Source organism: Sus scrofa, chromosome 14, assembly GCF_000003025.6.
Source record: "Sus scrofa isolate TJ Tabasco breed Duroc chromosome 14, Sscrofa11.1, whole genome shotgun sequence".
Classification (NCBI taxonomy): domain Eukaryota; kingdom Metazoa; phylum Chordata; class Mammalia; order Artiodactyla; family Suidae; genus Sus; species Sus scrofa.
In genome coordinates, this window is record NC_010456.5 from 121349218 (window position 1) to 121372143 (window position 22926).

General features: G+C 36.5%; 1 protein-coding gene across 4 annotated transcripts in view; it reads left to right on the top strand.

Moving 5' to 3' along the window:
• SHOC2 (SHOC2, leucine rich repeat scaffold protein) overlaps positions 1-22926 on the top strand; it is a 96207-nt gene that overhangs the window by 1280 nt on the left and 72001 nt on the right. The window contains exon 1 of one of the 4 annotated variants that reach the window (XM_005671458.3): positions 341-436. The exons of the other annotated variants lie outside the window; for them this stretch is intronic. The gene's annotated coding sequence lies outside the window, so the exon portion shown is untranslated. Of the gene's footprint in view, positions 1-340; positions 437-22926 lie in introns of those variants that run through there. 4 annotated transcript variants of the gene reach the window in all.

A 22926-nucleotide genomic window follows, 5' to 3' on the forward strand; every position in this document is an offset into this window, starting at 1 on the left:
CTGGCGGGGCCGGGGCGAGGCCCGAGGGGCCGGGGCCCTGGGAGGCGCCGCCGCCGCCGCCGCTTTCCTGGGTGCTGTCGCCGGGAGGGCCGGGCCCACGGAGCCGTCTCTCGTACGGGCCCGTAGCCTCTCGCCGAGAGCGAGCCGGCCAGCTGACAGCGTCCGGGGCCGGGCCTGCGGTTGCCGCAGGCGGCCGGGGACAGCGCCCGAGAGAGGACTAACTGGCTCTAGAGCCGGGGCCGGGGGCGCCCAGAGGACGGTCCTGCTCCGCTCGGCTCCCTGGGTCCCCGGGCCCAGGCTGCGGGGCGCCCCGTGGGCGTATGAAACGTTGGCTGGGGCCCCGACGCAGCGGTAGTGGTGCGGGTGGAGTCTTTCCTCGCCCGCTCCCCAAAGCCCACCGCGCTCTCGGGTTCTCGTCTCCTCTCTCTGAAGAGTGGTGAGTCGACTTTGGGTGTGTTGCTTGGTGAAGCGAGTTGTAGGTCCAAGACTGCTCTGTTGGACCTGCCTAATGCCAACCTCTTTCCGCGGCAGCTTTTAGGGATAGAGGAAAAGTACTCTCCTCCCCGCCCCCCCCACCCCCCACCCCCAGCTCTAAACGTTAGAGGCTTCAGGACAAAACGATTTTTCCCCAGCCCCTCTGTATCCATTGTTTTGTACCATCCCCCTCCCCCCCTTGCCTAGGTAGAAGAATAATGACTCTGAACCATTAATTGCTTTTTTTTTTTTTTAATCATCAGAGGTTTTGTGTAATTGTGTTAGTATGGATTTACAAACAGGTGAACTGAATACCCTTTCGGTAGCTGGAAAGAAGATGCTTTTTGTGTGTGTTTAAGCTTTAAACCCTTGCAGTTGGTGATTTGGCTTTCTTGTCTGTCTGTTGCTTTGTATCATAATGAGGGTGATGAGAATAAAAGAGGAAGCAATGTTTTGCAACCTGCCCAAAGAAATGTTTTCTTAGTCTCTGGGGATACCGAAGTAAAAATTGGGTTGCAGATGTAGGCTGTATAGTATTTGCCTCCACCACGGTAAATCATAACAGTCTATGTCTAAGCTTATGCTAGTGTTATTTTGTACACTTATTCAGAAATGTCAGCTCCTTCTAGTATCTACTCAGAGTAATGGATAATTGTATCAAACTATTTTTGTTCTTTTTTTTCCCCAGAATCCCAGGATACACTTGTGTAACCAAGTATTTTTATATCAAAATGTAGCATCAACACTGAAAGACTGTCTTAATTTTAAAGACCTCGGTTTATTAGTTGCTAATCTCTACCCTCCCCTTTACATGCCACAACCCTTGTAACTGTTTGTTACTTGTATTTGAAGAAACTTAGCTATTTGTAACATTCAGTAAGCTTACCTTCATAGTTTGAATTTAAGTGTTGATGTTTTTCTATGTGACAGTGACAAGAACTATTAGGAATAAGTATGTAAGTGACCATTCCCTGCATAAGGATCTTTGAATGTAATAAATCTTTTAAATATTAATTTGGACATAGGGTGCACTGTAGAATTTTAATTATGAATATGCATTTGAAATATAGACCACAGGGAATAAAGGCTTTGTCTAAGGTTTATAACTTTTAAATGACTTAAATGTAACATAAAGATGACATAAAACTGTATTCTTGAAATGCCAGTTTGGAGGTATGTACTTGGCCTATTCTTAAGGTTACTAGTTTTCCCGAAGGTGTTTGTTCAGTTTTTGAAGAAAACATTTATTTTGGGTTGGCATTTGTTTTCTGGTTATTAGAACAGTTTTCAAATGTTTAAGATTTTCTTTTATTTGTTATAAATTGTTATGGGTTAAAGAGTGATATTAAGAAATATATTAATAACTTGCAGCTGGATTTTTTCTTTTTTAGTTTTTAAACTAATATTCAGAAAGTTGATCAGAGCTGCGTTTTGATAATTGTAGCAAGAAGGATTTATACAACTTGTGAACTAGAAACCAGTCAGAAATTTGAAACATTTCCTTTTCAAAAGGAACACTAAAATTATAATTCTTTTGTTATGCTTGCTGGAATTACACTTCTTTTCTTTTCAATCTTTTTAGGGCCACACCCATGGCACTTGGAGGTTCCCAGACTAGGGGTCATTTGGAGCCGAAGCCACTGGCCTAGTCACAACCACCCACATCACAGCTCATGGCAACACTAAATCCTTAACCCAATGAGTGGGGCCAGGGATTGAACCCTCATCCTCATGGATACTAGTTGGGTTCCTCACCACTGAGCCACAATGGGAACTCCTGGAATTACACTTTTTAAATGTTACTGTTTCTTTGGTGACTTGGGACAGGCCTGTCCCACATTCAGAGAGATATAAACTGGAATTCTGTGTGGAATGGTTTCCAAAATGGCTTCTGAATAACTACTGGAATATATTTTGCCTTGGTTTACCTGTATGGATTGTGAGGGGAAGGATGAATAAAATTCAAATTCTTTGTTATCTAGGTAGCTAAACTGCAGTCCTACTTGTTTTGAAAATATGCTGGATTATTAGTATCTGTTGTGTAATTTAATATTTCTGTAAGACTTGTAAGACAGCCTAAATAATTTTTAGATTTTAAATATCATTTTATGAGAAGAAAATAAAATTTTTTTTTTTTTTTTTTTGCTAAAAAATGTACACTAACCTGAACATGCAGATATAAGGATGAATTTTTTTGGAGGTTGAACATTAAATGAAAGACTTTATATTCAATTCACTATATCATTCATGTGTCATTCATGTATGAAAAAGCTTAAAAATCTATGCTTATAATAATAAAAACCAAAACAAGATCAGAAAAGAAAAACCCAAACAATAAAAAACAACAAAAGAAGTTGACCCACAAGTCCTTCAGTGAGTTCTGAGGTTTATAACTTGGACTTGGTGGAAGTTTATAAAATATCAATTAGGAGAGGAAATTTTGACATAAAATAAACACTTTGACATTTCTTAATAAGATTAGTGAGGAATTAATAAATATTTTGTTATAGATGAGTTAGAAATTGGCTATAATTTAGCAACAGGGAGGGATTAGGTACTTTTACGTGATACTTGAGAAATAAGTAAAGCAAATGTTAAATTTGTTTGTTATTTTTGCTTATTGTTGGCCTTTCATGCATTCCCATGTTATGTACTAGGCATACGATAATTTAAGGCTAAAACTTTCATGGACCAAATAATATATGTGTAAATTTTGCTATTCTTCTGAAATTTACATCCCATCAAAGTTGTATGCTATAGATCTTTTTGGAAGTATTTTTTTCTGTTAATGTAATAGTTAAAATTTTGCATTTTCCTACCTCTCTGCCTACAGTGACTTAAAAATCTGAAAAATTTCTAAGTTACAAAGTGACCTATGATGTGCATGAACTTGATATAGAGTGCTCTGAAATGTAATTGTCAATTAGTGCAGGTAGAAATGAAAATGTATGAGTCTGAAAAAATGATTTGTGTTCATAATATGTAATTGCATTATTTTAGTAATGTTCCTTCTGCCTTTGGCATTTGATTAATTCAGCAAATCAAAGGGCTAACATATGAAAAGAGTATTCTAATTACCAAGGGCTCCTCAGCTTTTGAGATGTTGCTAACATAATGTGCTTTTTAAAAAAGTATGGTGTCCCCATTATGAAGAGTTAAAAGAACTAATTAGGTTATTTCACACTATATCTCATTCCAACTTTTCTAAAGAGCAGAACTGATTGCAAAAAGTGGTATATGCAGTAAAAGGTAAAGATTCTTTTATCTTAAAGAATGAACATATTGTTTGAAGCTAAAACATTACAGGTGACCTTAAAAGAGGTTGTGATTGGTCCCTATGTGAAATCACCCTGAAGACTTTTATGAAGTATTTTGGCAAGTCTGTCTTCTTATGTTCATGGCACTGTGAACACATATTTCAGCATTTTATTTGCCCTCAAACACTGTTCATAAATCCTACAAATGTAAGTTCACTATTGACAGATATTTAAAAAAATTTTTTTTCTAATCTTGGAGATAAAGTGGAAATGACTTGTTCTGACATGAATAATATCTAGATTTTGGCAGTTAATTTCCAGTTCAATTTCCCCAATTGACTTGAAGCTTTCTCATTTTCCAGTTTTGAGTTGTACAACATTCCTTTCTACTTCTAAGACTTTCACAATTTTGCAGATAGTCTTTAACTTCTAAACTTTGTTCTACAAATATTTCTTAGTAATTACAGTTTCATATTCACTAATGTCATAGACCTTCTACTGAGTGCCGTATGTGTCCCAGACTGTGAGGGTACACATATAAATACACTATGTTTGCTGATTTCAATAATTTCATGGCTTGTTGCGTGAACTGGACAGACAATAGTTAATGTGACAAGTGCTTTGATAGCAGTATACCCTGAAGAACTCAGATGAGTTAACACTCAGACTGCATGTATAACCAGAAATGCTTACTGGAGAATACAACCCGAACTAAATTTTCTTTTTTTTTTTGGTCTTTTCTAGGGCTGCACCTGTGGCATATGGAGGTTCCCAGGCTAGGGGTCTAATCAGAGCTGTAGCCACTGGCCACAGCCACAGCCACGGCAATGCCAGATCTGAGCTGCGTCTGTGACCTACACCACAGCTCACTGCAACGCTGGATCCTCACCCACTGAACAAGGCCAGGGATTGAACCTGAAACCTCATGGTTCCTAGTTGGATTCAGTAACCACTGACCCACGATGAGAACTCCCCAAACTAACTCTTGAAAAATAATAAGTAGGATAGGTAGAGGTTAGAAAAAGCATAGAAATTAGCAATGTTAAGGTCCCTTTGGAGAATTGCAGGTGAATAATGATTTGGAGTCCATGTATGACCTAATATCTTAGGTGATAACTATAGGCTTTCACTAAAGTTATATTTTTAGAGTTTGTTATTTCTTGTGTGCCTCTTAATTTGGGCCTTGAACTCTGGATCTGCATTAATGTTGGGGAACTGCTCCAGATTATTATTTAAAACTTTTAACTAAGAACATATTTTTCATTAATATTTTAACTAAGTAAGCCTAATATGGAATAATTCTGAGGCTTTGAACTTGGATAATGATAAAATGTTTCAAAATCATATTGAATATTTTTTCTCAGCATTTATGCATCATGTTAAGAGTAACATTTATGGACTTCCTTAGAACTCATAGTAAGTTTTTATTATACAGACATTTAAAATGTACTCTTCTAAGAACATTAACAACCTCTTTCAATGCTTATTTCAAAATGCTACTCTTTGCTTTCAATAAATCAGCCAGTATGATCAGCAGTTTATATCCTGGAAGAGGTATTTGTATGGCTTTATATGGTTTAAAAATTCTCTGAACTTGAATATTAAGTAATTTTGCATGCAGTTGGATTTAATACTTAATTTGAGTGCACAATGAGGGACCTTCTTTGCCATCTCAAACGTCTTTCCAAAGTGCCATAGTTTCCCATTTTAAAACATTCTCGTATTGCTTTTTTAATCCTTACAGTTATTTTCATTATAGAAATCTGAGAAGTTCCTTTAAAAATTTTCGCATTTTAGCGGGAGTTCCCGTTGTGGCTCAGTGGTTAACTAATCCGACTAGGAACTATGAGGTTGCAGGTTTGATCCCTGGCCTTGCTCACTGGGTTAAGGATCCGGCATTGCCGTGAGCTGTGGTGTAGGTTGCAGACGCGGTTTGGATCCCACATTGCTGTGGTTCTGGTATAGGCTGGTGGCAACAGCTCCAAATAGACCCCTTGCCTGGAAACCTCCATATGCCGAGGGAGTGGCCCTAGAAAAGGCAAAAAGACACACACACACACACACAAAAAAGACAAATAAAAATTTTTGCATTTTAGCAATTACTTTATAAATGCTTTACACCTCATTTATCTGAAGTTTATTTTTTTGGGAAATGAAAACTTTCTGGTATTGTCTCCTTTGATTCAATCCCATGCTTTCTTCACCTCATTAAACTCCTAATTGCCCATCAAGCTTCAATATCATATCCTTTGGGAGGCCTTCTTTGATATCCAGTTATATTCTCCTGTTTCAAGGTCCCTTACTATCTGTATTTCCCCTCTTATAACATTCATCATTTTTGTAATTATGTGTTTAATGTCTGTCTTTTTTGCTAGACTGAGCTTCAAAAATAGCAAGTATATCTGCATTCTTTAATGCTATTTCTCTAGTAATAGTGTTTAGACCTTGTAGACATTGTACATTGTTTACTGTTAGGACCTTGTAGGTTCCTAATTGTAAATTAGTTTAAATTAATATTCTGGAGCCCCCCCAGAACACAGGTCACTAAAAAATTCAAAGAGATGTCATAGTGCTTTTGTTCTTAAACATATTTTCTGCTCTTAGAATCCCTCAGGCCTTGAGGGCTTTTTTAAACTTTTTTTTCTTTTTTTCCTTTTCGGGGCCACACCTGTGGCAAATGGAAGTTCCCAGGCTAGGGGTTGAATCAGAATTGCAGCTGCTGGCCTGCATCACAGCCATAGCAACACAGTATCTGAGCTGTGTCTTCAATCTACATCACAGCCCATGGCAATGCTGGATCCTTAACCCACTGAGCAAGGCCAGGGATCAAACCCGCATTCTCATGGATACTAGCCGACTTTGTAACCCACTTAGCCACAATGGGAACTCCTTTTTAACGTTCTTATTATGTACCAATTTAAAAAAAGTTTGGTAACCAGGAGTTTCCATGTGGTTTAGCTTGTTAAGAACCTGACATATTATCTGTGAGGATGCAGATTTGATTCCTGGCCTCACTCAGTGAGTTAAGGATCCAGCATTGCTGTGAGCTGTAGCATAGGTTGCAGATGCAGCTTGGATTTGGCGTTGCTGTGGCTGTGGTGTAGGCTGGCAGCTGCAGCTCTGGTTCGACCCCTAGCTTGGGAACTTCCCTAGTTGGGGCTGTGAAAAAGAAAAAAAAAAAGTTCGGTAACCAAATGTAGAGAGTTCTGGGGTACAGCTAGAGGACATAGAAAGTTGAAAATAAGAGCAAGGGTGAAATACCTAAAAAGCACTTAAAAGACATTTTAAAGATATAGCAGTTTAGGGCAACTTATTGTGATAAAAATTTAAAATCTTGTTTTTTTTTTTTTTTTTTTTTTTTTTGTCTTTGGTCTTTTTATGGCTGCATATGGAGGTTCCCAGGCTAGGGGTCGAATCGGAGTTATGGCTGCCAGCCTACCCGCCACAGCCACAGTAATGCCAGATCTGAGCCGTGTCTTTGACCTACACCAAAGCTCATGGCAACACCTGATTCTTAACCCACTGAGAGAGGCCAGGGATCTAACCCGCATCCTCGTGGATACTAGTCAGATTCGTTAACCACTGAGCCATGACGGGAACTCCAGAAATTTAAAATCTTTTAAATTCTGTTTGCTTTATGTGTGGAAGAGTATAGCAAAAATGATGATATAAGATCATGACGATATTAATTGCTATTAGTAAATTTTGTTAAAGATAGCACGGAAGCATGTATTATATTTTAGAAAAGTTTCCATCTAAAATGATACAATTTAGGAGTTGCCGTTGTGGCTCAGCAGGTTAAGTACCCGACTGGTATCCATGAGGATATGGTTCGATCCCTAGTCTTGCACCGTGGGTTAAGGATCTGGCATTTCCGTGAGCGTGGTATAGCTTGCAGAAGAGGCTCAGATCCCATGTTGTTGTGACCAAAAAAAAGAGATACAATTAAAAATTTTAATGTGTTAACCTTTCGTTATTGGAAAAATTTGTTTAATGAGATGAAACGTGGTAGGCATTATAAGTATTTATTGACTAAAGTTAAGTTGAAGCAAATAATTGAAAGTACTGAATCAGTGCAGTATATTATTACTACTTTACAGTTTATAGAGTTTCTATCTACCATGTGTTTCTTTGTGAATTAGGTATGAAATCTGTAAAATTGAGTAACAGTATGCTTTATCAGTTTTGAATGAAAATATACCTGTTACAGTGATATGACAAAATGACAAAAATATTTCCACAACTTTGGAACTGTTAAAGAGAGAAGTTTTATTTATTTATTTGGCATTTCTTGGTAACCTGAAGTGGAAAAATCAGATTAGAGGTCATAATTTTTTACTAGAAGTCTGTAAGTCTGACAGATTGGGTGACCTGCAATAGATTATATTTACCTCAATTTTGTTTTGTATATCTTCTGGGATAAAGAATTTGGTATTTCACTAAAGTGCTTTAGTTCTAGCTCAAATAAGTTGCATTTTGTCTTAGTTTTGCAGTCTGTTGAATTCCGTGATATACAAAGATAGGTAAAAGAGTTATTTCTTATTTTGTTGCTAAAACAAATATTGGTTTATCTACCATGTGCTGATTTTAGTTTTAAACTTATAGAAATGGGATGCTTATATACCAGGCAACTTAGAATAGCAAGGTTTTATGATTTAATCTTGAAAACATTATTTCTGTAGTTTGGGAGTACTGATTTGAAATTTTTAATACTAGAAATATGGCCTGGTTTCAGAACACCCACTAAGCAACTGTGGATACTCAGCATGCTAAATGGCTTGCAGAGCTGCAGTATTTTTTAATTTTTCCCACCTCCTGTTATATAATAGCTTATAGTAGTATGCACAGAACATGAGTACTTAGGAACAAAGTGTATTGAAGCCCCAAAATATGTGAGACTATGTCAGGCTTTGGGTTGGGCACTAAGATGATCAAATATAGTGATGGTTAGTGAGTAGGTGACATTAATCAGGTAATAATGTTTTAGGTTGAAGATGAGGCATGAAAAGCAAGAATTGTTTTGAGGCCTGAGAAAAATGACTTTTTAAAAGTGGAGTCACTATTTTTGAAATGCATTTATAAGTTCTAATACAATTTATTAATATTTTTATTTAAAAAGTTTGATAGCTCTGACAAACATTTCCATAATGTTTGTGTATAGGACTTAAAAATTTCAGTAGAAATAATTTTAAACATTTCCTCTAGAATGCTGTACAACCCAAACATTGCAGCATTGTGTCAAAACTATTTAAGATACTGGAATGCAATTGTTTTATAATGCAACTTAATAAATACTGATTCTTAAATGTAAGATACCTACCTTGAGACCACACACACTTCTAATCTGCTGTATGTAGTACATTTATTTTTGTTTATATGAGAGTTAAATGTTGTTTCACCTTGAAGATATTTGTGATATGAAAAAGGAAGGACTTAATAAATTTGCCTTAAAAGTCAGCTGTGTAATTCTTACGGCATTAGCTCTGTCAGTAATGCTTTAATGCATAACTAATTATCTGCATACAAAAATGCCTGGCATTTCCATGCACACACACACATTGTGATAATTATAATGATTCTGGCAAGATTTTTGTTTTATTAAAGTTGAAAACTAAGTTTTCATATAGAAGTTTTGCTGTGTTTTATTATATTCAAATTCTTTGAAAATGAATAATCCACAAATGTATATTCATGTGTTAAAAATAATTTATTGACACTTTTTTCTGAATATACCATTATCCAGTTTTTATAAATAACAATTTGATGATATTTGAGTTGCTTCTGAGAGTAATTAAGTATTGCCAAATAATTTTTTTTTCTTTCTGGCATAATTTAAATAATATATCACTTGCTACCTGCAAATTACTAAATGTTTTACATCTTTGTTGTGTAAGAATTTTTTACATCAAAGCTTCTGTAAACTAGGTAAGAATCATATGTTGTGGTTATAGTCACATGAGAGTAGATAGTGTATACGGTCGGGAACTGGTTAGGTTTAATATGTTAAATTACAAAAGTAAATACTTTTGAAAATGTACATTAAAAAATGTAAGTGAGGGCTGCCTTTCAATAGAGTAGCTTCTGATGGAAAAAGTTCTTTTATTAACCTTAAGTTAAATTGGGCCTGGCTGCTCAGTGTATTTCATTTGATCTTATGAGGAAGATTTTTTTTTTGCTTTGGGATATTTAAAAAAATATAATACAGAGATAATGAGGTTATATTTTTAAAGCCCAAAATGTATTATGTAAATCATATTTTAACAGCTATTAGGATAAATAGATAAATAACCAATGGAGCATATGGTCTTCATCTGAATAGTCTGAAAAATGGATTATATAAATGTAATTGTTTTATAATAATGGCAACTTAATAAATACTGATTCTTAAATGTAAGATACCTACCTTGAGACCACACACACTTCTAATCTGCTGTATGTAGTACATTTATTTTTGTTTATATTTTTTTTTCTGACAGTTTCTGATAGTTTGTAGAAAGAGTAATGGAAAGGATTTATGATCAGTTAACACCTGGTGAAGAAATATGTAGATTTATACATACAAAATAAAGCAGTTAAAAGTACTGAAATCACTCGTTGAGGTTGAAAGTGCTTTTTTTGTGTCTTTTTTTTGTCTTTTTAAGGCCACACCCAGGGCATATGAAGGTTCCCAGGCCAGGGGTCAGATCAGAGCTACAGTTGCCTGCCTCTGCCACTACCACAACAACGTGGGATCTGAGCCACGTCTGCGACCTTCAGCACAGCTCATGACAACGCTGGATCCTTAACCCACTGAGCGAGACCAGGGATCCAGCCCACATCCTCATGGACGCTGGGTGGATGCTAGTCAGGTTCGTTAACCACTGAGCCACAATGGGAACTTCTGAAAATACTTTTTGAATAGTGTAGTCACCTTAGTGCATATAACCTAAGACAGAAGTTACATTATATCTGTCTTCTTTATACTGGTTAGACCACCAACTTTTTGATTTATTGCCTATTAGCTCTGTGTTAAATGAAGAGTAATGTATATTTTGTCAATACTTAGGTTTTGTGTGACATTTATTGAGTTCCACTGAAAGAAAGGCTGTTTAGGAGTTACTACTGTTGCTCAGTGGAAACGAATCTGACTAGTATTCCTGAGGACACAGGTTTGATCCCCAGTGTCCTCATGAATACTATATGTATATATATATATATATATATATATATATATAGTGAATTGAAGTGTTGTACAGGAGACCTGTAATCTCAGTTATAACAACTTTTAGGTTGAGTAAACAGAAATTTTCAATTCTTTGCTCAAAACTTTTGTTTGCTCAGAATCGAAATTACATAAGTCTTATGCATAAGAAGGAACACTAGATTTCCTGAAAAACTCACATGTATTTGCTGCTATATAAAATTGAGTACTGTGTCTCTCCACGTCAATTCAAACTATTTCATCTTGCCTCCCTAACCAGAGGGGGGAATGGTTGAATGAATGAGTTTAAAGGTGCTATGAGTTGTATATTCTTGGCATGATTCTAATTAACATAGGCAAATATATAGAGCATTTTACTTTTTTATATGACAGCTATTTCTTTAGCCTCCATAAAAACTAATCCTACCTCATGTTCACTCATGCTGCTTAAGGATATGTTTTTCTGTTTCTCTCTGAATAATAGCATTACCTTGAGCATGCTAATTTGGGGTGCTTTCTTGATCTTTGGTCTTCCAGTTTTGAAGATTCCTTTTTTAACTTTTGAATTACAAAATATACAGCTTTATGTGACTTGGAAGTGAGAGCAGTTATTTTTGTCCTTTAAACTATGGAAAAGAATAAAGAGTGTTTCAGATCTTTATAAACAAAGGAAAATACAGTTGAATTCTTGCCATTTTTAGGTATTCATTACAAAAACTAAGTGATTGAGTTAACTTGAGTATGGGAAACTTTCAATGAGACAAGGTTTTTTGTCTTTGTTCAACTATCTTCAGTGAGTGTTTACTACATGCTTATTGTGTGGTTAATAAAATGTTCATATTTTTGCAGTTATAATGTACTTCATAGTAAGAATTGTAAGGAGGCTGCTACCTAGGAGGGTAGATGAAGCTAAGTTAATGAATACAATTCTTTCATTCTTTTTTGTCTTTTTGCCATTTCTTGGGCCATCCTTGCGGCATATGGAGGTTCCCAGGCTAGGGGTCGAATCGGAGCTGTAGCGGCCGTCCTACGCCAGAGCCACATCAATGAGGGATCCGAGCCGCATCTGCAGCCTACACCACAGCTCATGGCAACGCCGGATCCTCAACCCACTGAGCAAGGGCAGGGATTGAACCCGAAACCTCTTGGTTCCTAGTCGGATTCGTTAACCACTGAGCCACAACGGGAACTCCACAATTCTTTCAATAAACATAACTGCCAGGTATTATTTTTAGCTATTAGGGTGCAACTGTGAAAAAGAAAGAAGGCTCCCTGTTTTCCCATTACTTTAAATGAGAGACAGTTAATCTGACAAGTATGATATAGTGAAAAATGTTCTGATAGGGGAGGTTTTAAGTGGGAGTATGGAAGGGGGTTTGTATACTCGAGGGCTTTTCAGTATTCAAGAAAGGCTTCCTTGACCTCTGAGATCTGAAGACGGCATAGAGTTAGCTCATTGAAGAACCATAAACCCATTTCTTGTTGAATGAAATAGTTCATGCAGGGAGGGAGTTCCCATTGTGGCTCAGCAGTAACGAACCCGACTAGCATCCATGAGGATGTGGGTTTGATCCCTGGCCTTGCTCAGTGGGTTAAGGATCTAGTGTTGCCATGAGCTGTGGTGTAGGTCATGGATGTGGCTCGGATCCCACATTGCTGTTGCTATGGTGTAGGCTGGCAGCTGCAGCTCCTATTCGACCCCATCCTGGGAACTTCCATATGCGACAGGTGCTGCCCTGAAAAAGAAAGAAAGGAGTAGTTCCTGCAAAGTCCTGGGAACAAGAGATAGCAGGACTTGCCATGGGATCTGAAGGAAGTTCATTAGACTAGAGGACAAGGTGGGGAATATTGGAGTTATGGCAGGAGAAGTCAGGGGGCCAGATCTGGAAAGGCTTGGAAATTATTGCAAAGAATTTTGGATTTTATCCTGAAGACTATGTTTATGGGGCCACCCACTCTCCCCCCACCAAATGTTTTAAATTGAACAGTAATTTAATTAGATTTCAGTATTTGAAAGATACTCTAATTACAGTGTAGTGATTAGGCTAGTAATAGGATGGGGAGTAGATGTGGTGAGACTAGTTATAAAGCTATTAGAGGAGAGAATTCTGTGTACCCTGAAGCAGGGTAGTGGTAATGAGAATGACGAGAATTTGAAGAGTCAGGAAAAACTTTAGGGAAAGAAGGGGTAGGATTTGGTGATGGTTAGAATGAGAGTTGAAGGAGAAAGAGGAGTTAGGATGACTCCAAGATTCCTGACTCCCTCCCACTCTTTTTAGTTATTTCTCCTCAGGTGTTATCTCTTTTTAAGAAGTTTTTCTTGCGTCCCTCAAACTTGAAGGCTGGTTTAAGTTATGTGCTTCCAGCTCTTACGACACTATTATTCTTGCCTTCCCACTTGTTTGTAAGCTTAGAGGCAAGGACTGTACCTTCTTACTGAATACTTAGCATGTGCAAAGTGCATGGCTTTTAGTATGTATTAAATAAAGTGTTGCCTGAGTGAAAATATAGTTTTTATATTTATATTTGAATAAACCTGGTTTCTGATTGCCAATATTCAAGGATTTGGTTTATAACTTTTAACATGAATCAGATCACTCCAGGTACTTTTGAATATCTCCTGTAGAAAATTTTACATTATAGTTCAAATCTGAAGTGTTGGATGAAGTGTTGAAGTGTTCCTCATGAACTATTAAGGACTAATTTTGGACTAATTATGGGCTTTATTATGTTGAACTCCTCTTGTATGTTCAAGATTTCTTTATAAATACATTTTATTACCCTTTGTCAGTTTAAAAGTGAACATAACCAAACTATCGTTTTCTCTTTCAAAAGGAACATAGCTTTTCCCTCCTCTCTGATTATAAAAGGAAGGAATGCTTATTGTATACATTAAAAAAAAATGTAGAGATAAATGAAAGTGAAACTCATCTTAATAAACAAGGATAAAAATTGCTGTCATTTTATGGTGGTGTTTTAGTCTTTTAAGATTTTATATATGTATTTATGAATGATACTAAATTGAAAGGAAAAAATCAACGGAGGAAGTGTTTTATAGATAATATGTATATATATTTCCTTTATAGGAAGAATTCTGATTAACTGGTAGATAACCAAATAATTAAACAGTAATGGAGTGCTAAACTTAAATTTGTGCAGGAGACCAGGCAGGTAACATAAAAGAGTGAACTCAGTAGGGAGAATGTATGAGATGGTTGAGGTGGAGAGCATTAGGAGGGCACAGTTTGTATTCAGCACCAGCTGTTTTTTGTCAGTAAGAAATGTTGACCCAGTAGTGTCTTCATTTTTTGATTTTTTTTTTAAAAGAGAGGTAAAGGTCTAGATTTGTATGTGAGGCTCCCAATTATTAAATATTGGCAAATTAAGAAAAAGCCACAATATATATTAAACAGTGTAGCTATGTCTGTATTTTGTCCGAATACCACAAACAGTGGAACAATGAAAAGATTTGTTCACCCTTACTAATCAAGGAAATGTACATTAAATATCATTTTTAATACATCAGATTGATAAAAATGAGAAAGAATTAGTAATTGGCAGGATTGAGAAAGTATAAATTGATGCAGTCTCTTTGGAATAAGACAGCTGGGAACTACCTATAAATATTTAAAATGCATAATAGTTTTGACCAAACAGTTCTGTTTTCAGGAATCTGCCTTACAGAAGTACTGGTTCCTGTGTATGAAGATTTTATGCTCAATGAAGCGTTATTTTACTGGCCAAAAAAAAAGAAACAACCTAAATGTCAGTTGATATGAGAATGATTAAATTATGGTGTACTCATACCATAGAGTATAGCAATGAAAAGGAATGAAGTATATCTGTATTCTTGTATAGAAAGAGTCCATAATTTACTGTTTTTTTGTATGAAATTATAACTTTATATATAAAGTTATGCTGTATGTGTATATTATCTTTTTTTTTTTTTTTAGTGGTTGCATGCACAGCGTATGGAAATTCCTGGACCAGGGATTGAATCCGAGCTGCAGCTGTGACCTATGCAGCACCGGATCCTTTAACTTAGCACCAAGCCAGGGATTGAACCTGCACCTATGCAGGGACCTGAGCTGCTGCAATCGGGTTCTTAACTCACTGGGCCACAGTGGGAACTCCTATGCTATTATTTTAAATGTGTGAATGATACTCCATTGTGTGGCACCATAATTTATTGAGAGTTTTGATGTACATATAGGTTATTTTCAGTATTTTCTTTGTATATGCCCATTGCTATGCCATGAACATGTTTTTTTCCCCCCAGAGCCACATGTGCAGCATATGGAGGTTCAGGCAAGGGGTTGAATTGGAGCTGCAGCTATCGGCCTATACCACGGCCCATGTCTGCGACCTACACCACAGCCCATGGAAATATCAGATCCTTAACCCACTGAGCAAGGCCAGGGGATCGAGCCTATATCCTCATGGATATTAGATGGGTTTGTTTCCACTGAGCCACAGCAGGAACTCCCTGAATGCTTTTTTTTTTTTTTTTTGCATATGTCTTTGTAGTGTTGTCTCCAAAGATAAATTCCTTTTGTATATTGTTTGGTTACATATTAAATGTCTGAACTTTCATAGGTAACTTTGAAGAAATACATTTGTCTCTGAGAGTTTGCTATTTATGACTTTAGATTTTAGTAAAATGTACCATAGGCATGGTAGTCAGAGAATTAATCAGAAAAATGGCACTGTATTCAGTCATCCTAGATTCCTTAAGATTTTTTTTTAATTTTTTCATTTCTATTTATTTATTTGGTCTTTTTTTTTTTTTTTGCTGTTTCTTTGGGCCGCTTCCGCAGCATATGGAGGTTCCCAGGCTAGGGGTCCAATCGGAGCTGTAGCCACCAGCCTACGCCAGAGACATAGCAACGCAGGATCTGAGCCGCGTCTGCAACCTACACCACAGCTCACGGCAACGCCGGATCGTTAACCCACTGAGCAAGGGCAGGGACCGAACCTGCAACCTCATGGTTCCTAGTCGGATTCGTTAACCACTGTGCCACGACGGGAACTCCCGATTCCTTAAGATTTTTAAGGGTAACTATCAATTTTGTGTATGTATAAAATACCTTCCATAGGTATTTTATACATACACAAACATATATGTATATATTATTTTTTCACAAATGATAGCATTACTATGCTGTTCTACAGCTGGGTTTTTCTCTTGTAACTAATTAATACTTAAACAATGCTTTGTATGTTGAAGGCTCTGTTCTCACAAGTGTTTTGGCATTCATTATTAATCTTTATCACAACCTCGAGAGTTAGGTAATATTATTTATCTCCTTATAGAGGGAGAAACTGAGGCATAGAAACTTTAGGTAAAATGCTAGTAAGTTGTGAAGCTAGAAGTTGAACTCCAGCAGTCTATCTACAGAGTTCTTATGCTTTGCTGCCTCAGTTGTTTAATACCAGTACATGGTTGTTGCCCCATTCTTTTTAATAACTATGTAGTATTTAATTGAATAAACAGTAATTTATATAACCAGGCCTTTGGTGATGGACATTTAGGTTTTGAATATATTGTTGTTACAAATAGTGCTACAGTGAATATCCTTGTGCCGATACAATACCTGTGTCATTTTGAACATAGAGTCTGTCTGTATTTCATTTTCATCCTTTCAAATTTGGGTGGGTTGGGGTGGATCTAGTATACATAGTTATATTTTGTTTTGTGATCTAACATGAGACTTTTTTCTTTTAATGAGTATATTTAGCTCATCTATATTTATTATAGTATTATGTTTATTTCATCTTTTTTTTTTTTTTTCTTTTGGTCTTTTGTCTTTAGGGCTACACCCGCAGCATATGGAAGTTCCTAGACTAGGGGTCCAGTCGGAGCTGTAGCTGCTGGCCTATGCCACAGCCATAGCAACATGGGATCTGAGCCACGTCTGCAACCTACACCACTGCTCGCGACAATACTGGATCCTTAACCCACTGAGCGAGGCCAGGGATTGAACCCACAACCTCATGGTTCCTAGTCGGGTTCTTTAACCACTGAGCCATGATGGGAACTCCCTTATTTCCTCATCTTTTATAGCTAAGAGATTAAGACATAAATTGAGCTATAGCAATTGAAGTGTACTTCAAGGTGTTAAGCAGCATAAAGCAGTGCAGTGTAAAGGTGTAAGTGTACCTCAGTCCATTTCCTCTCCTAGTTTTTGTTGGTTATGCAACAACATTGTTGGGTTTGTAACATATACATTATATTTTGTAGTCATAAACATATCTTTTTTTTTTTTAAGTCTAAGCCCAATAATGAATTAGAATCTATGCTCAAAACTTGTTCTTTTGTCAGTAGTTTTCCTTTTTTTCTTCCAGTTTTATTGCAATTAATTGACATATAGCAGTGTGTAAGTTTAAAGTGTACAGCATAATTTGACTTCTGTATATCATAAAATGATTCCTGCTGTAGGTTTAGTGAACATCCATCTGATACAGATACAAAATTAAAGAAGTAGAAAAAAATTTTCCTTGTCATGAGAACTCTTAGGATTTACTCTCTTAACTTTCATATGTAACATAATCATGTGTTAAATATATTTATCATGTACATTACATCCCTAGTACTTATTTATCTTACAACTGGAAGTTTATACCTTTTGACTTTTTATGCTTTCCCCCTCTGGTAACCAAAAATATTATCTACTTTACTTTGAGTTTTTTTTTGAAGTATAATTGGCCTATAGGACTTAGTTCTAGTACACAACATAGGGATTTGATATTTCTATGCATTTTAAAATAATCATAACAATAAGTCTAGTTACTACATCTTTTACCTTTCAAGGATATTACATAATTATTTACTGTATATTCACCATACTGTACAATTTAGACCCATGACACATTTATTTTATAACTAAAAGTTTTTATCTCTCAATGTCCCTCACCCTCATTCGCAAACACCTATTTGTTCTCTGTACCTATTATTCTGTTTCTGTTTTGTTCATTTTTTGTTTTTTAGATTTCATGTATGAGTGAAATCATATAGTATTTGTCTTTGTCTGACTTATTTCACTTAGCATAATACCCTCTAGGTCCATCCGTGTTGTTGTAAATGGCAAAATTTCATGCTTTTTGAGACTGAGTGATATTCCATTGTACATATACCACATCATCTTTATCCATTCATCTATTTCATGGCACCTAAATTGCTTCCATATCTTGGCTATTATAAATAATGTTGCAGTGATATATATAGGGCACTTATATCTTTTCAGATTAGTTTTTGTTGTTGTTGTTGTTTTCCTTGGATATATACTTAGCAGTGGAACTGGCGGATCATTTGGTAGTTCTAATTTTAATTTTGGGGAGAATCTCCATACTGTTTTCCATAGTGGCTGTGCCAGTTTACATTCCCTGCAATAGCGCATAAGAGTTCCCTTTTCTCTATATCCTTCCCTACACTTGTTATTTGTTGTCTTTTATGACAGTCAGTCTGACAGGTGTGAGGTGATATCTCATTGTGTTTTTTTTATTATTCATTTATAGTTGTACGATGATCATCACAACCAAATTTTGTAGCATTTCCATCCCAAACCCTCAGTTCATCCCCCCATCCCCCAACTTGTCTCATTTGGAAACCATAAGTTTTTCAAAGTCTGTGAGTCAGAATCTGTTCTGCAAAGAAGTTCATTGTGTCCTTTTTTTAGATTCCACATGTAAGTGAAAGCATTTGATGTTGGTGTCTCATTGTCTGACTGACTTCACTTTAGCATGATAATTTCTAGGTCCATCCATGTTGCTGCAGATGCCATCATTTCTTTCCTGTTAATGGCTGAGTAATATTCCATTATGTACATGTACCACATCTTCTTTATCCACACCTCTGTTGATGTGCATTTAGGTTGTTTCCATGTCTTGGCTAATGTATATAGTGCTGCAATGAACATTGGAGTACATGTGTCTTTTTGAGTCATGGTTTTCTCTGTATAGATGCCTAGCAGGGGGATTGCTGGATCAATAAACTTATTATTTGTTGTAATGCACTTGTTATTTGTTGTCTTTTATGACAGCCAATCTGACAAGTGTGAGGTGATATCTCATTGTGGTTTTGATTTCCATATTACTGATGATTATCTGTGTCTTCTTTAGAAAAATGTCTTTTCAGGTCCTCTGCCTATTTTTCAGTCAAGTGATTTGGGTGTTTTTGTTTTGATATTGAGTTTTATGAGGTTTTTTTTTTTTGTATATTTTGGATATTAACCTGTTATCAGACCGTTTGCAAATATCTTCTCATTCAGTAGGTAGCTTTTCCGTTTTATTGATAGTTTCCTTCACTGTGCAGAAGCTTCTTAGTGTGATATAGTCCCATTTGTTTATTTTTGCTTGTGTTTACCTTGCCTGAGGTGAGGAAACATATCCAAAAAATATTTCTAAGATTTATGTCCAAGAGTGTACTGCCTGTTTCTAAAAGTTTTATGGTTCTTGGAGTTCCTATTGTGGCTCAACAGAAATGAATCTGACTAATAGTCATAAGGACACGGTTTGATCCCTGGCCTCTATCAGTGGATTAAGGATCCCGTGTTGCTGTGAGCTGTGGTATGAGTTGTAGATGCGATTCTGGATCCCATGTTGTTGTGGCTGTGGTGTAGGCCAGCTGCTACAGCTCTGATTCAGCCCCTAGCCTGGGAACCTCCATATGCGGTGGGTGCGGCCCTAAAAAGAAAACAGAAGAGAAGCCGTATGGTTCTATGATTCTTCTGCATATAGCTGTCCAGTTTTCCCAACACCATTTATGGAAGAGGATGTCTCCTCATTGTATATTCTTGCCTTCTTTGTTGTAGATTAATTGCTCATAAGTGCATAGGCTTATTTCTGAGCTCTCTATTCTTTTCAGTTGATCTATGTGTCTGTTTTTATGCTAGTATCATGCAGTTTTGATTACTGTAGCTTTGTAATATAGTTTGAAATCAGGGAGCATGATACCACCCAGCTTTGCTCTTCTTTCTTATGACTGTTTTGGCTTTTTGGAGTCTTTTTTGTTTTCATACACATTCTAGAATTTATTCTCTTTTGGTGGAAAATGCCATTGGTATTTTGATAGGAATTGCATTGAATCCTAACGTAGATTACCTTGGGTAGTGTGGAATTAATATTTTGACAGTATAATTTTTCCAATCCATGATTATGATGTATCTTTCTGTCTGAGTCATCTTCAGTTTGTTTTATCAGAGTCATGTAGTTTTCTGAGTACAGGTTTTTTACTTCCTTAATTAGATTTATTTCCAGGTACCTTATTCTTTTCTAATGCTATTGCAAATGAGATTGCTTTCTTAATTTCTCTTGCTGATAGTTTAGTTAGTATTATAGAAACACAAAAAATTTCCCTATATAAAATTTATTATTCTGAACTTTTATGGACTTCATTGATGAGTTCCAGTGGTTTTTTCGTGGTATCTTTAGGCTTTTCTATTTATAATATGTCATCTACAAATAGTGATAGTTTTATGTATGTGTATTTACAGTCGTTGTGTCTTCTTAGATTTATCCCTTTGTCATTATATAATGTACTTCTTTGTCTCTTCTTATAGTCTTTGTTTTAAACTCTATTTCGTGTGATATAAATATTACTACCCTGGCTTTATTTTTTGTTTCCCTTTGTATGCTATACCTTTTTCCATCCCATAGCTTTCAGTCTCTGTATGTCTTGAGATATGAAATTAGTCTCTTGTAAGCAGCATATGTATGGCTTTTATTTTTGTATTCATTCAGCTACTCTGTGTCTTTTGTTTGGAACACTTAGTACATTTACATTTAAAGTAATTATTGATTGTTATGTTCCTATTGCCATTTTGTTCGTTGTTTTGGGTTGTTTTTGTAGTTCTTCTTTTTTTTTTTTTTTTTTTTTTTTTTTTTTTTTTTTTTTTTTTTGTCTTTTTTTCTCTTTTTGGTGGTGGTTGTTGTTATTGTTGCTATTTCTTGGGCCGCTCCCGCGGCATATGGAGGTTCCCAGGCTAGGGGTTGAATCGGAGCTGTAGGCACCGGCCTACGCCAGAGCCACAGCAACGCGGGATCCGAGCCACGTCTGCAACCTACACCACAGCTCACGGCAACGCCGGATCGTTAACCCACTGAGCAAGGGCAGGGACCGAACCCGCAACCTCATGGTTCCTAGTCGGATTCGTTAACCACTGCGCCACGATGGGAACTCCTGTAGTTCTTTTTGTTCCTTTCTTCTTTTGCTCTCTTTCGTTGTGGTTTGGTGACATCTTTGTGTTATGTTTGGAATCTTTTCTCTTTTTTTGTGTGTATTATAGATTTTTGGCTTGTAGTTACCATGTGGTTTATATACAGTAATCTCTATATGTGAGTATTTTAAGTGTCAATCTCTTAAATTCAAATGCATTTTAATAACCTTCTATATATACTCCCTTAGTCCCATTTACTGTTTTAATATCACATTTTACATCTTTTTTATATATCCCATAACTACTTATTCTGGATATAGATGATTTTACTACATTTTGTCTTTTAACCTTCTTCCTAGCTTTATCAGTGGATAGTATACTACCTTTACTGAATATTTTCCTTTACCAATGAAATTTTTTCTTTTGTAATTTTCATATTTCTAGTTATGGCCTTTTCTTTAACATTTTTTGAAAAGCTGGTTTTGTGGTGTTGAACTGTTTTAGCTTTTGCTTGTCTGTAAAACTTTTGATTTTCCCTTCAAATCTGAATGATAGCTTTGCTGGGTAGAGTAGTCTCTGTTGTAGGGGTATTTTTTTTTTCTCCTTTACATATATAATGCCACTTCCTTCTGGCCTACACAGTTCCTCCTGAAAAGTCAGCTGGTAGTTTTATGGGATGGGAGTTCCCTTGTGTATAACTTGCTGCTTTTCTCTTGCTCCTTTTAATATTCTCTCTTTATCTTTAATTTTTGCCATTTTAATTACAATATGTCTTGGTATGGTCTGCTTTTGGTTGATCCTATTTTGAACTCTGTGCTTCCTGGACCTGGCTATCAGTTTCCTTTCCCAGGTTGGGGCAGTTTCCAGCTATTAATGTCTTCAAATATGCCCTCCCCCACCACTATCCAAGATCCCTATGATGTAGATGTCAGTACGCTTGATGTTATCCAAGAGGTCTCTTGAACTGTCTTTAGTTCTTTTTATTCCTTTTTTGTTTTTAGCTTCAGTGATTTCCACTATTCTGTCTTTAGCTTGTTGCTCCATTCCTCTAGTTGATTCCTTTTAATGTGTTTATTTCCGTTATTGTATTAATCTCTGGTTGCTCTTCATATTTTCTAACTCTTTGTTAAACTTCTCATTGTGTTTATCCATTCTTATCCTGTGTTCTTTGAGGGTTTTTTTTGTTTTTGTTTTTGTTTTTTTTTTGTCTTTTTGCTGTTTCTAGGGCTGCTCCCGTGGCATATGGAGATTCCCAGGCTAGGGGTCCAATCGGAGCTGTAGCCACTGGCCTAATGCCAGAGCCACAGCAACTCCAGATCCGTGCCATGTTACACCACAGCTCACGGCAACGCCCGTTCCTCAACCTGCTGAGCAAGGCCAGGGATCGAACCCGCAACCTCATGGTTCCTAGTCGGATTTGTTAACCACTGCACCATGACGGGAACTCCTGAGCATTTTTTTTATAAGCACTTTTTTAGTTATGTTGTCTTTTATTTTATTTTATTTTACTTTATTTTTGTTTTTGCTTTCTAGGGCCACACCCACAGCATATGGAAGTTCCTAGGCTAGGGGTTGAATTGGGACCTGCCAGCCTACGCTAGAGCCACAGCAACACCAGATTTCAGCTGCATCTGTGACCTACACCACAGCTCATGGCATTGCCGGATCCTTAATCTACTTAGCAAGGCCAGGGGTTGAACTTGCAACCTCATGGTTCCTAGTTGGATTCGTTTCCACTGAGCCACCATGGGAACTCCCTCTTTGAGCATTTTTAAGATCATTATTTTGTACTTTTTATTAGGTAGATTTCTTATCTCCACTTAGTTCTTCTTCTGGGGTTTTATCTTATTTCTTTGTTTGG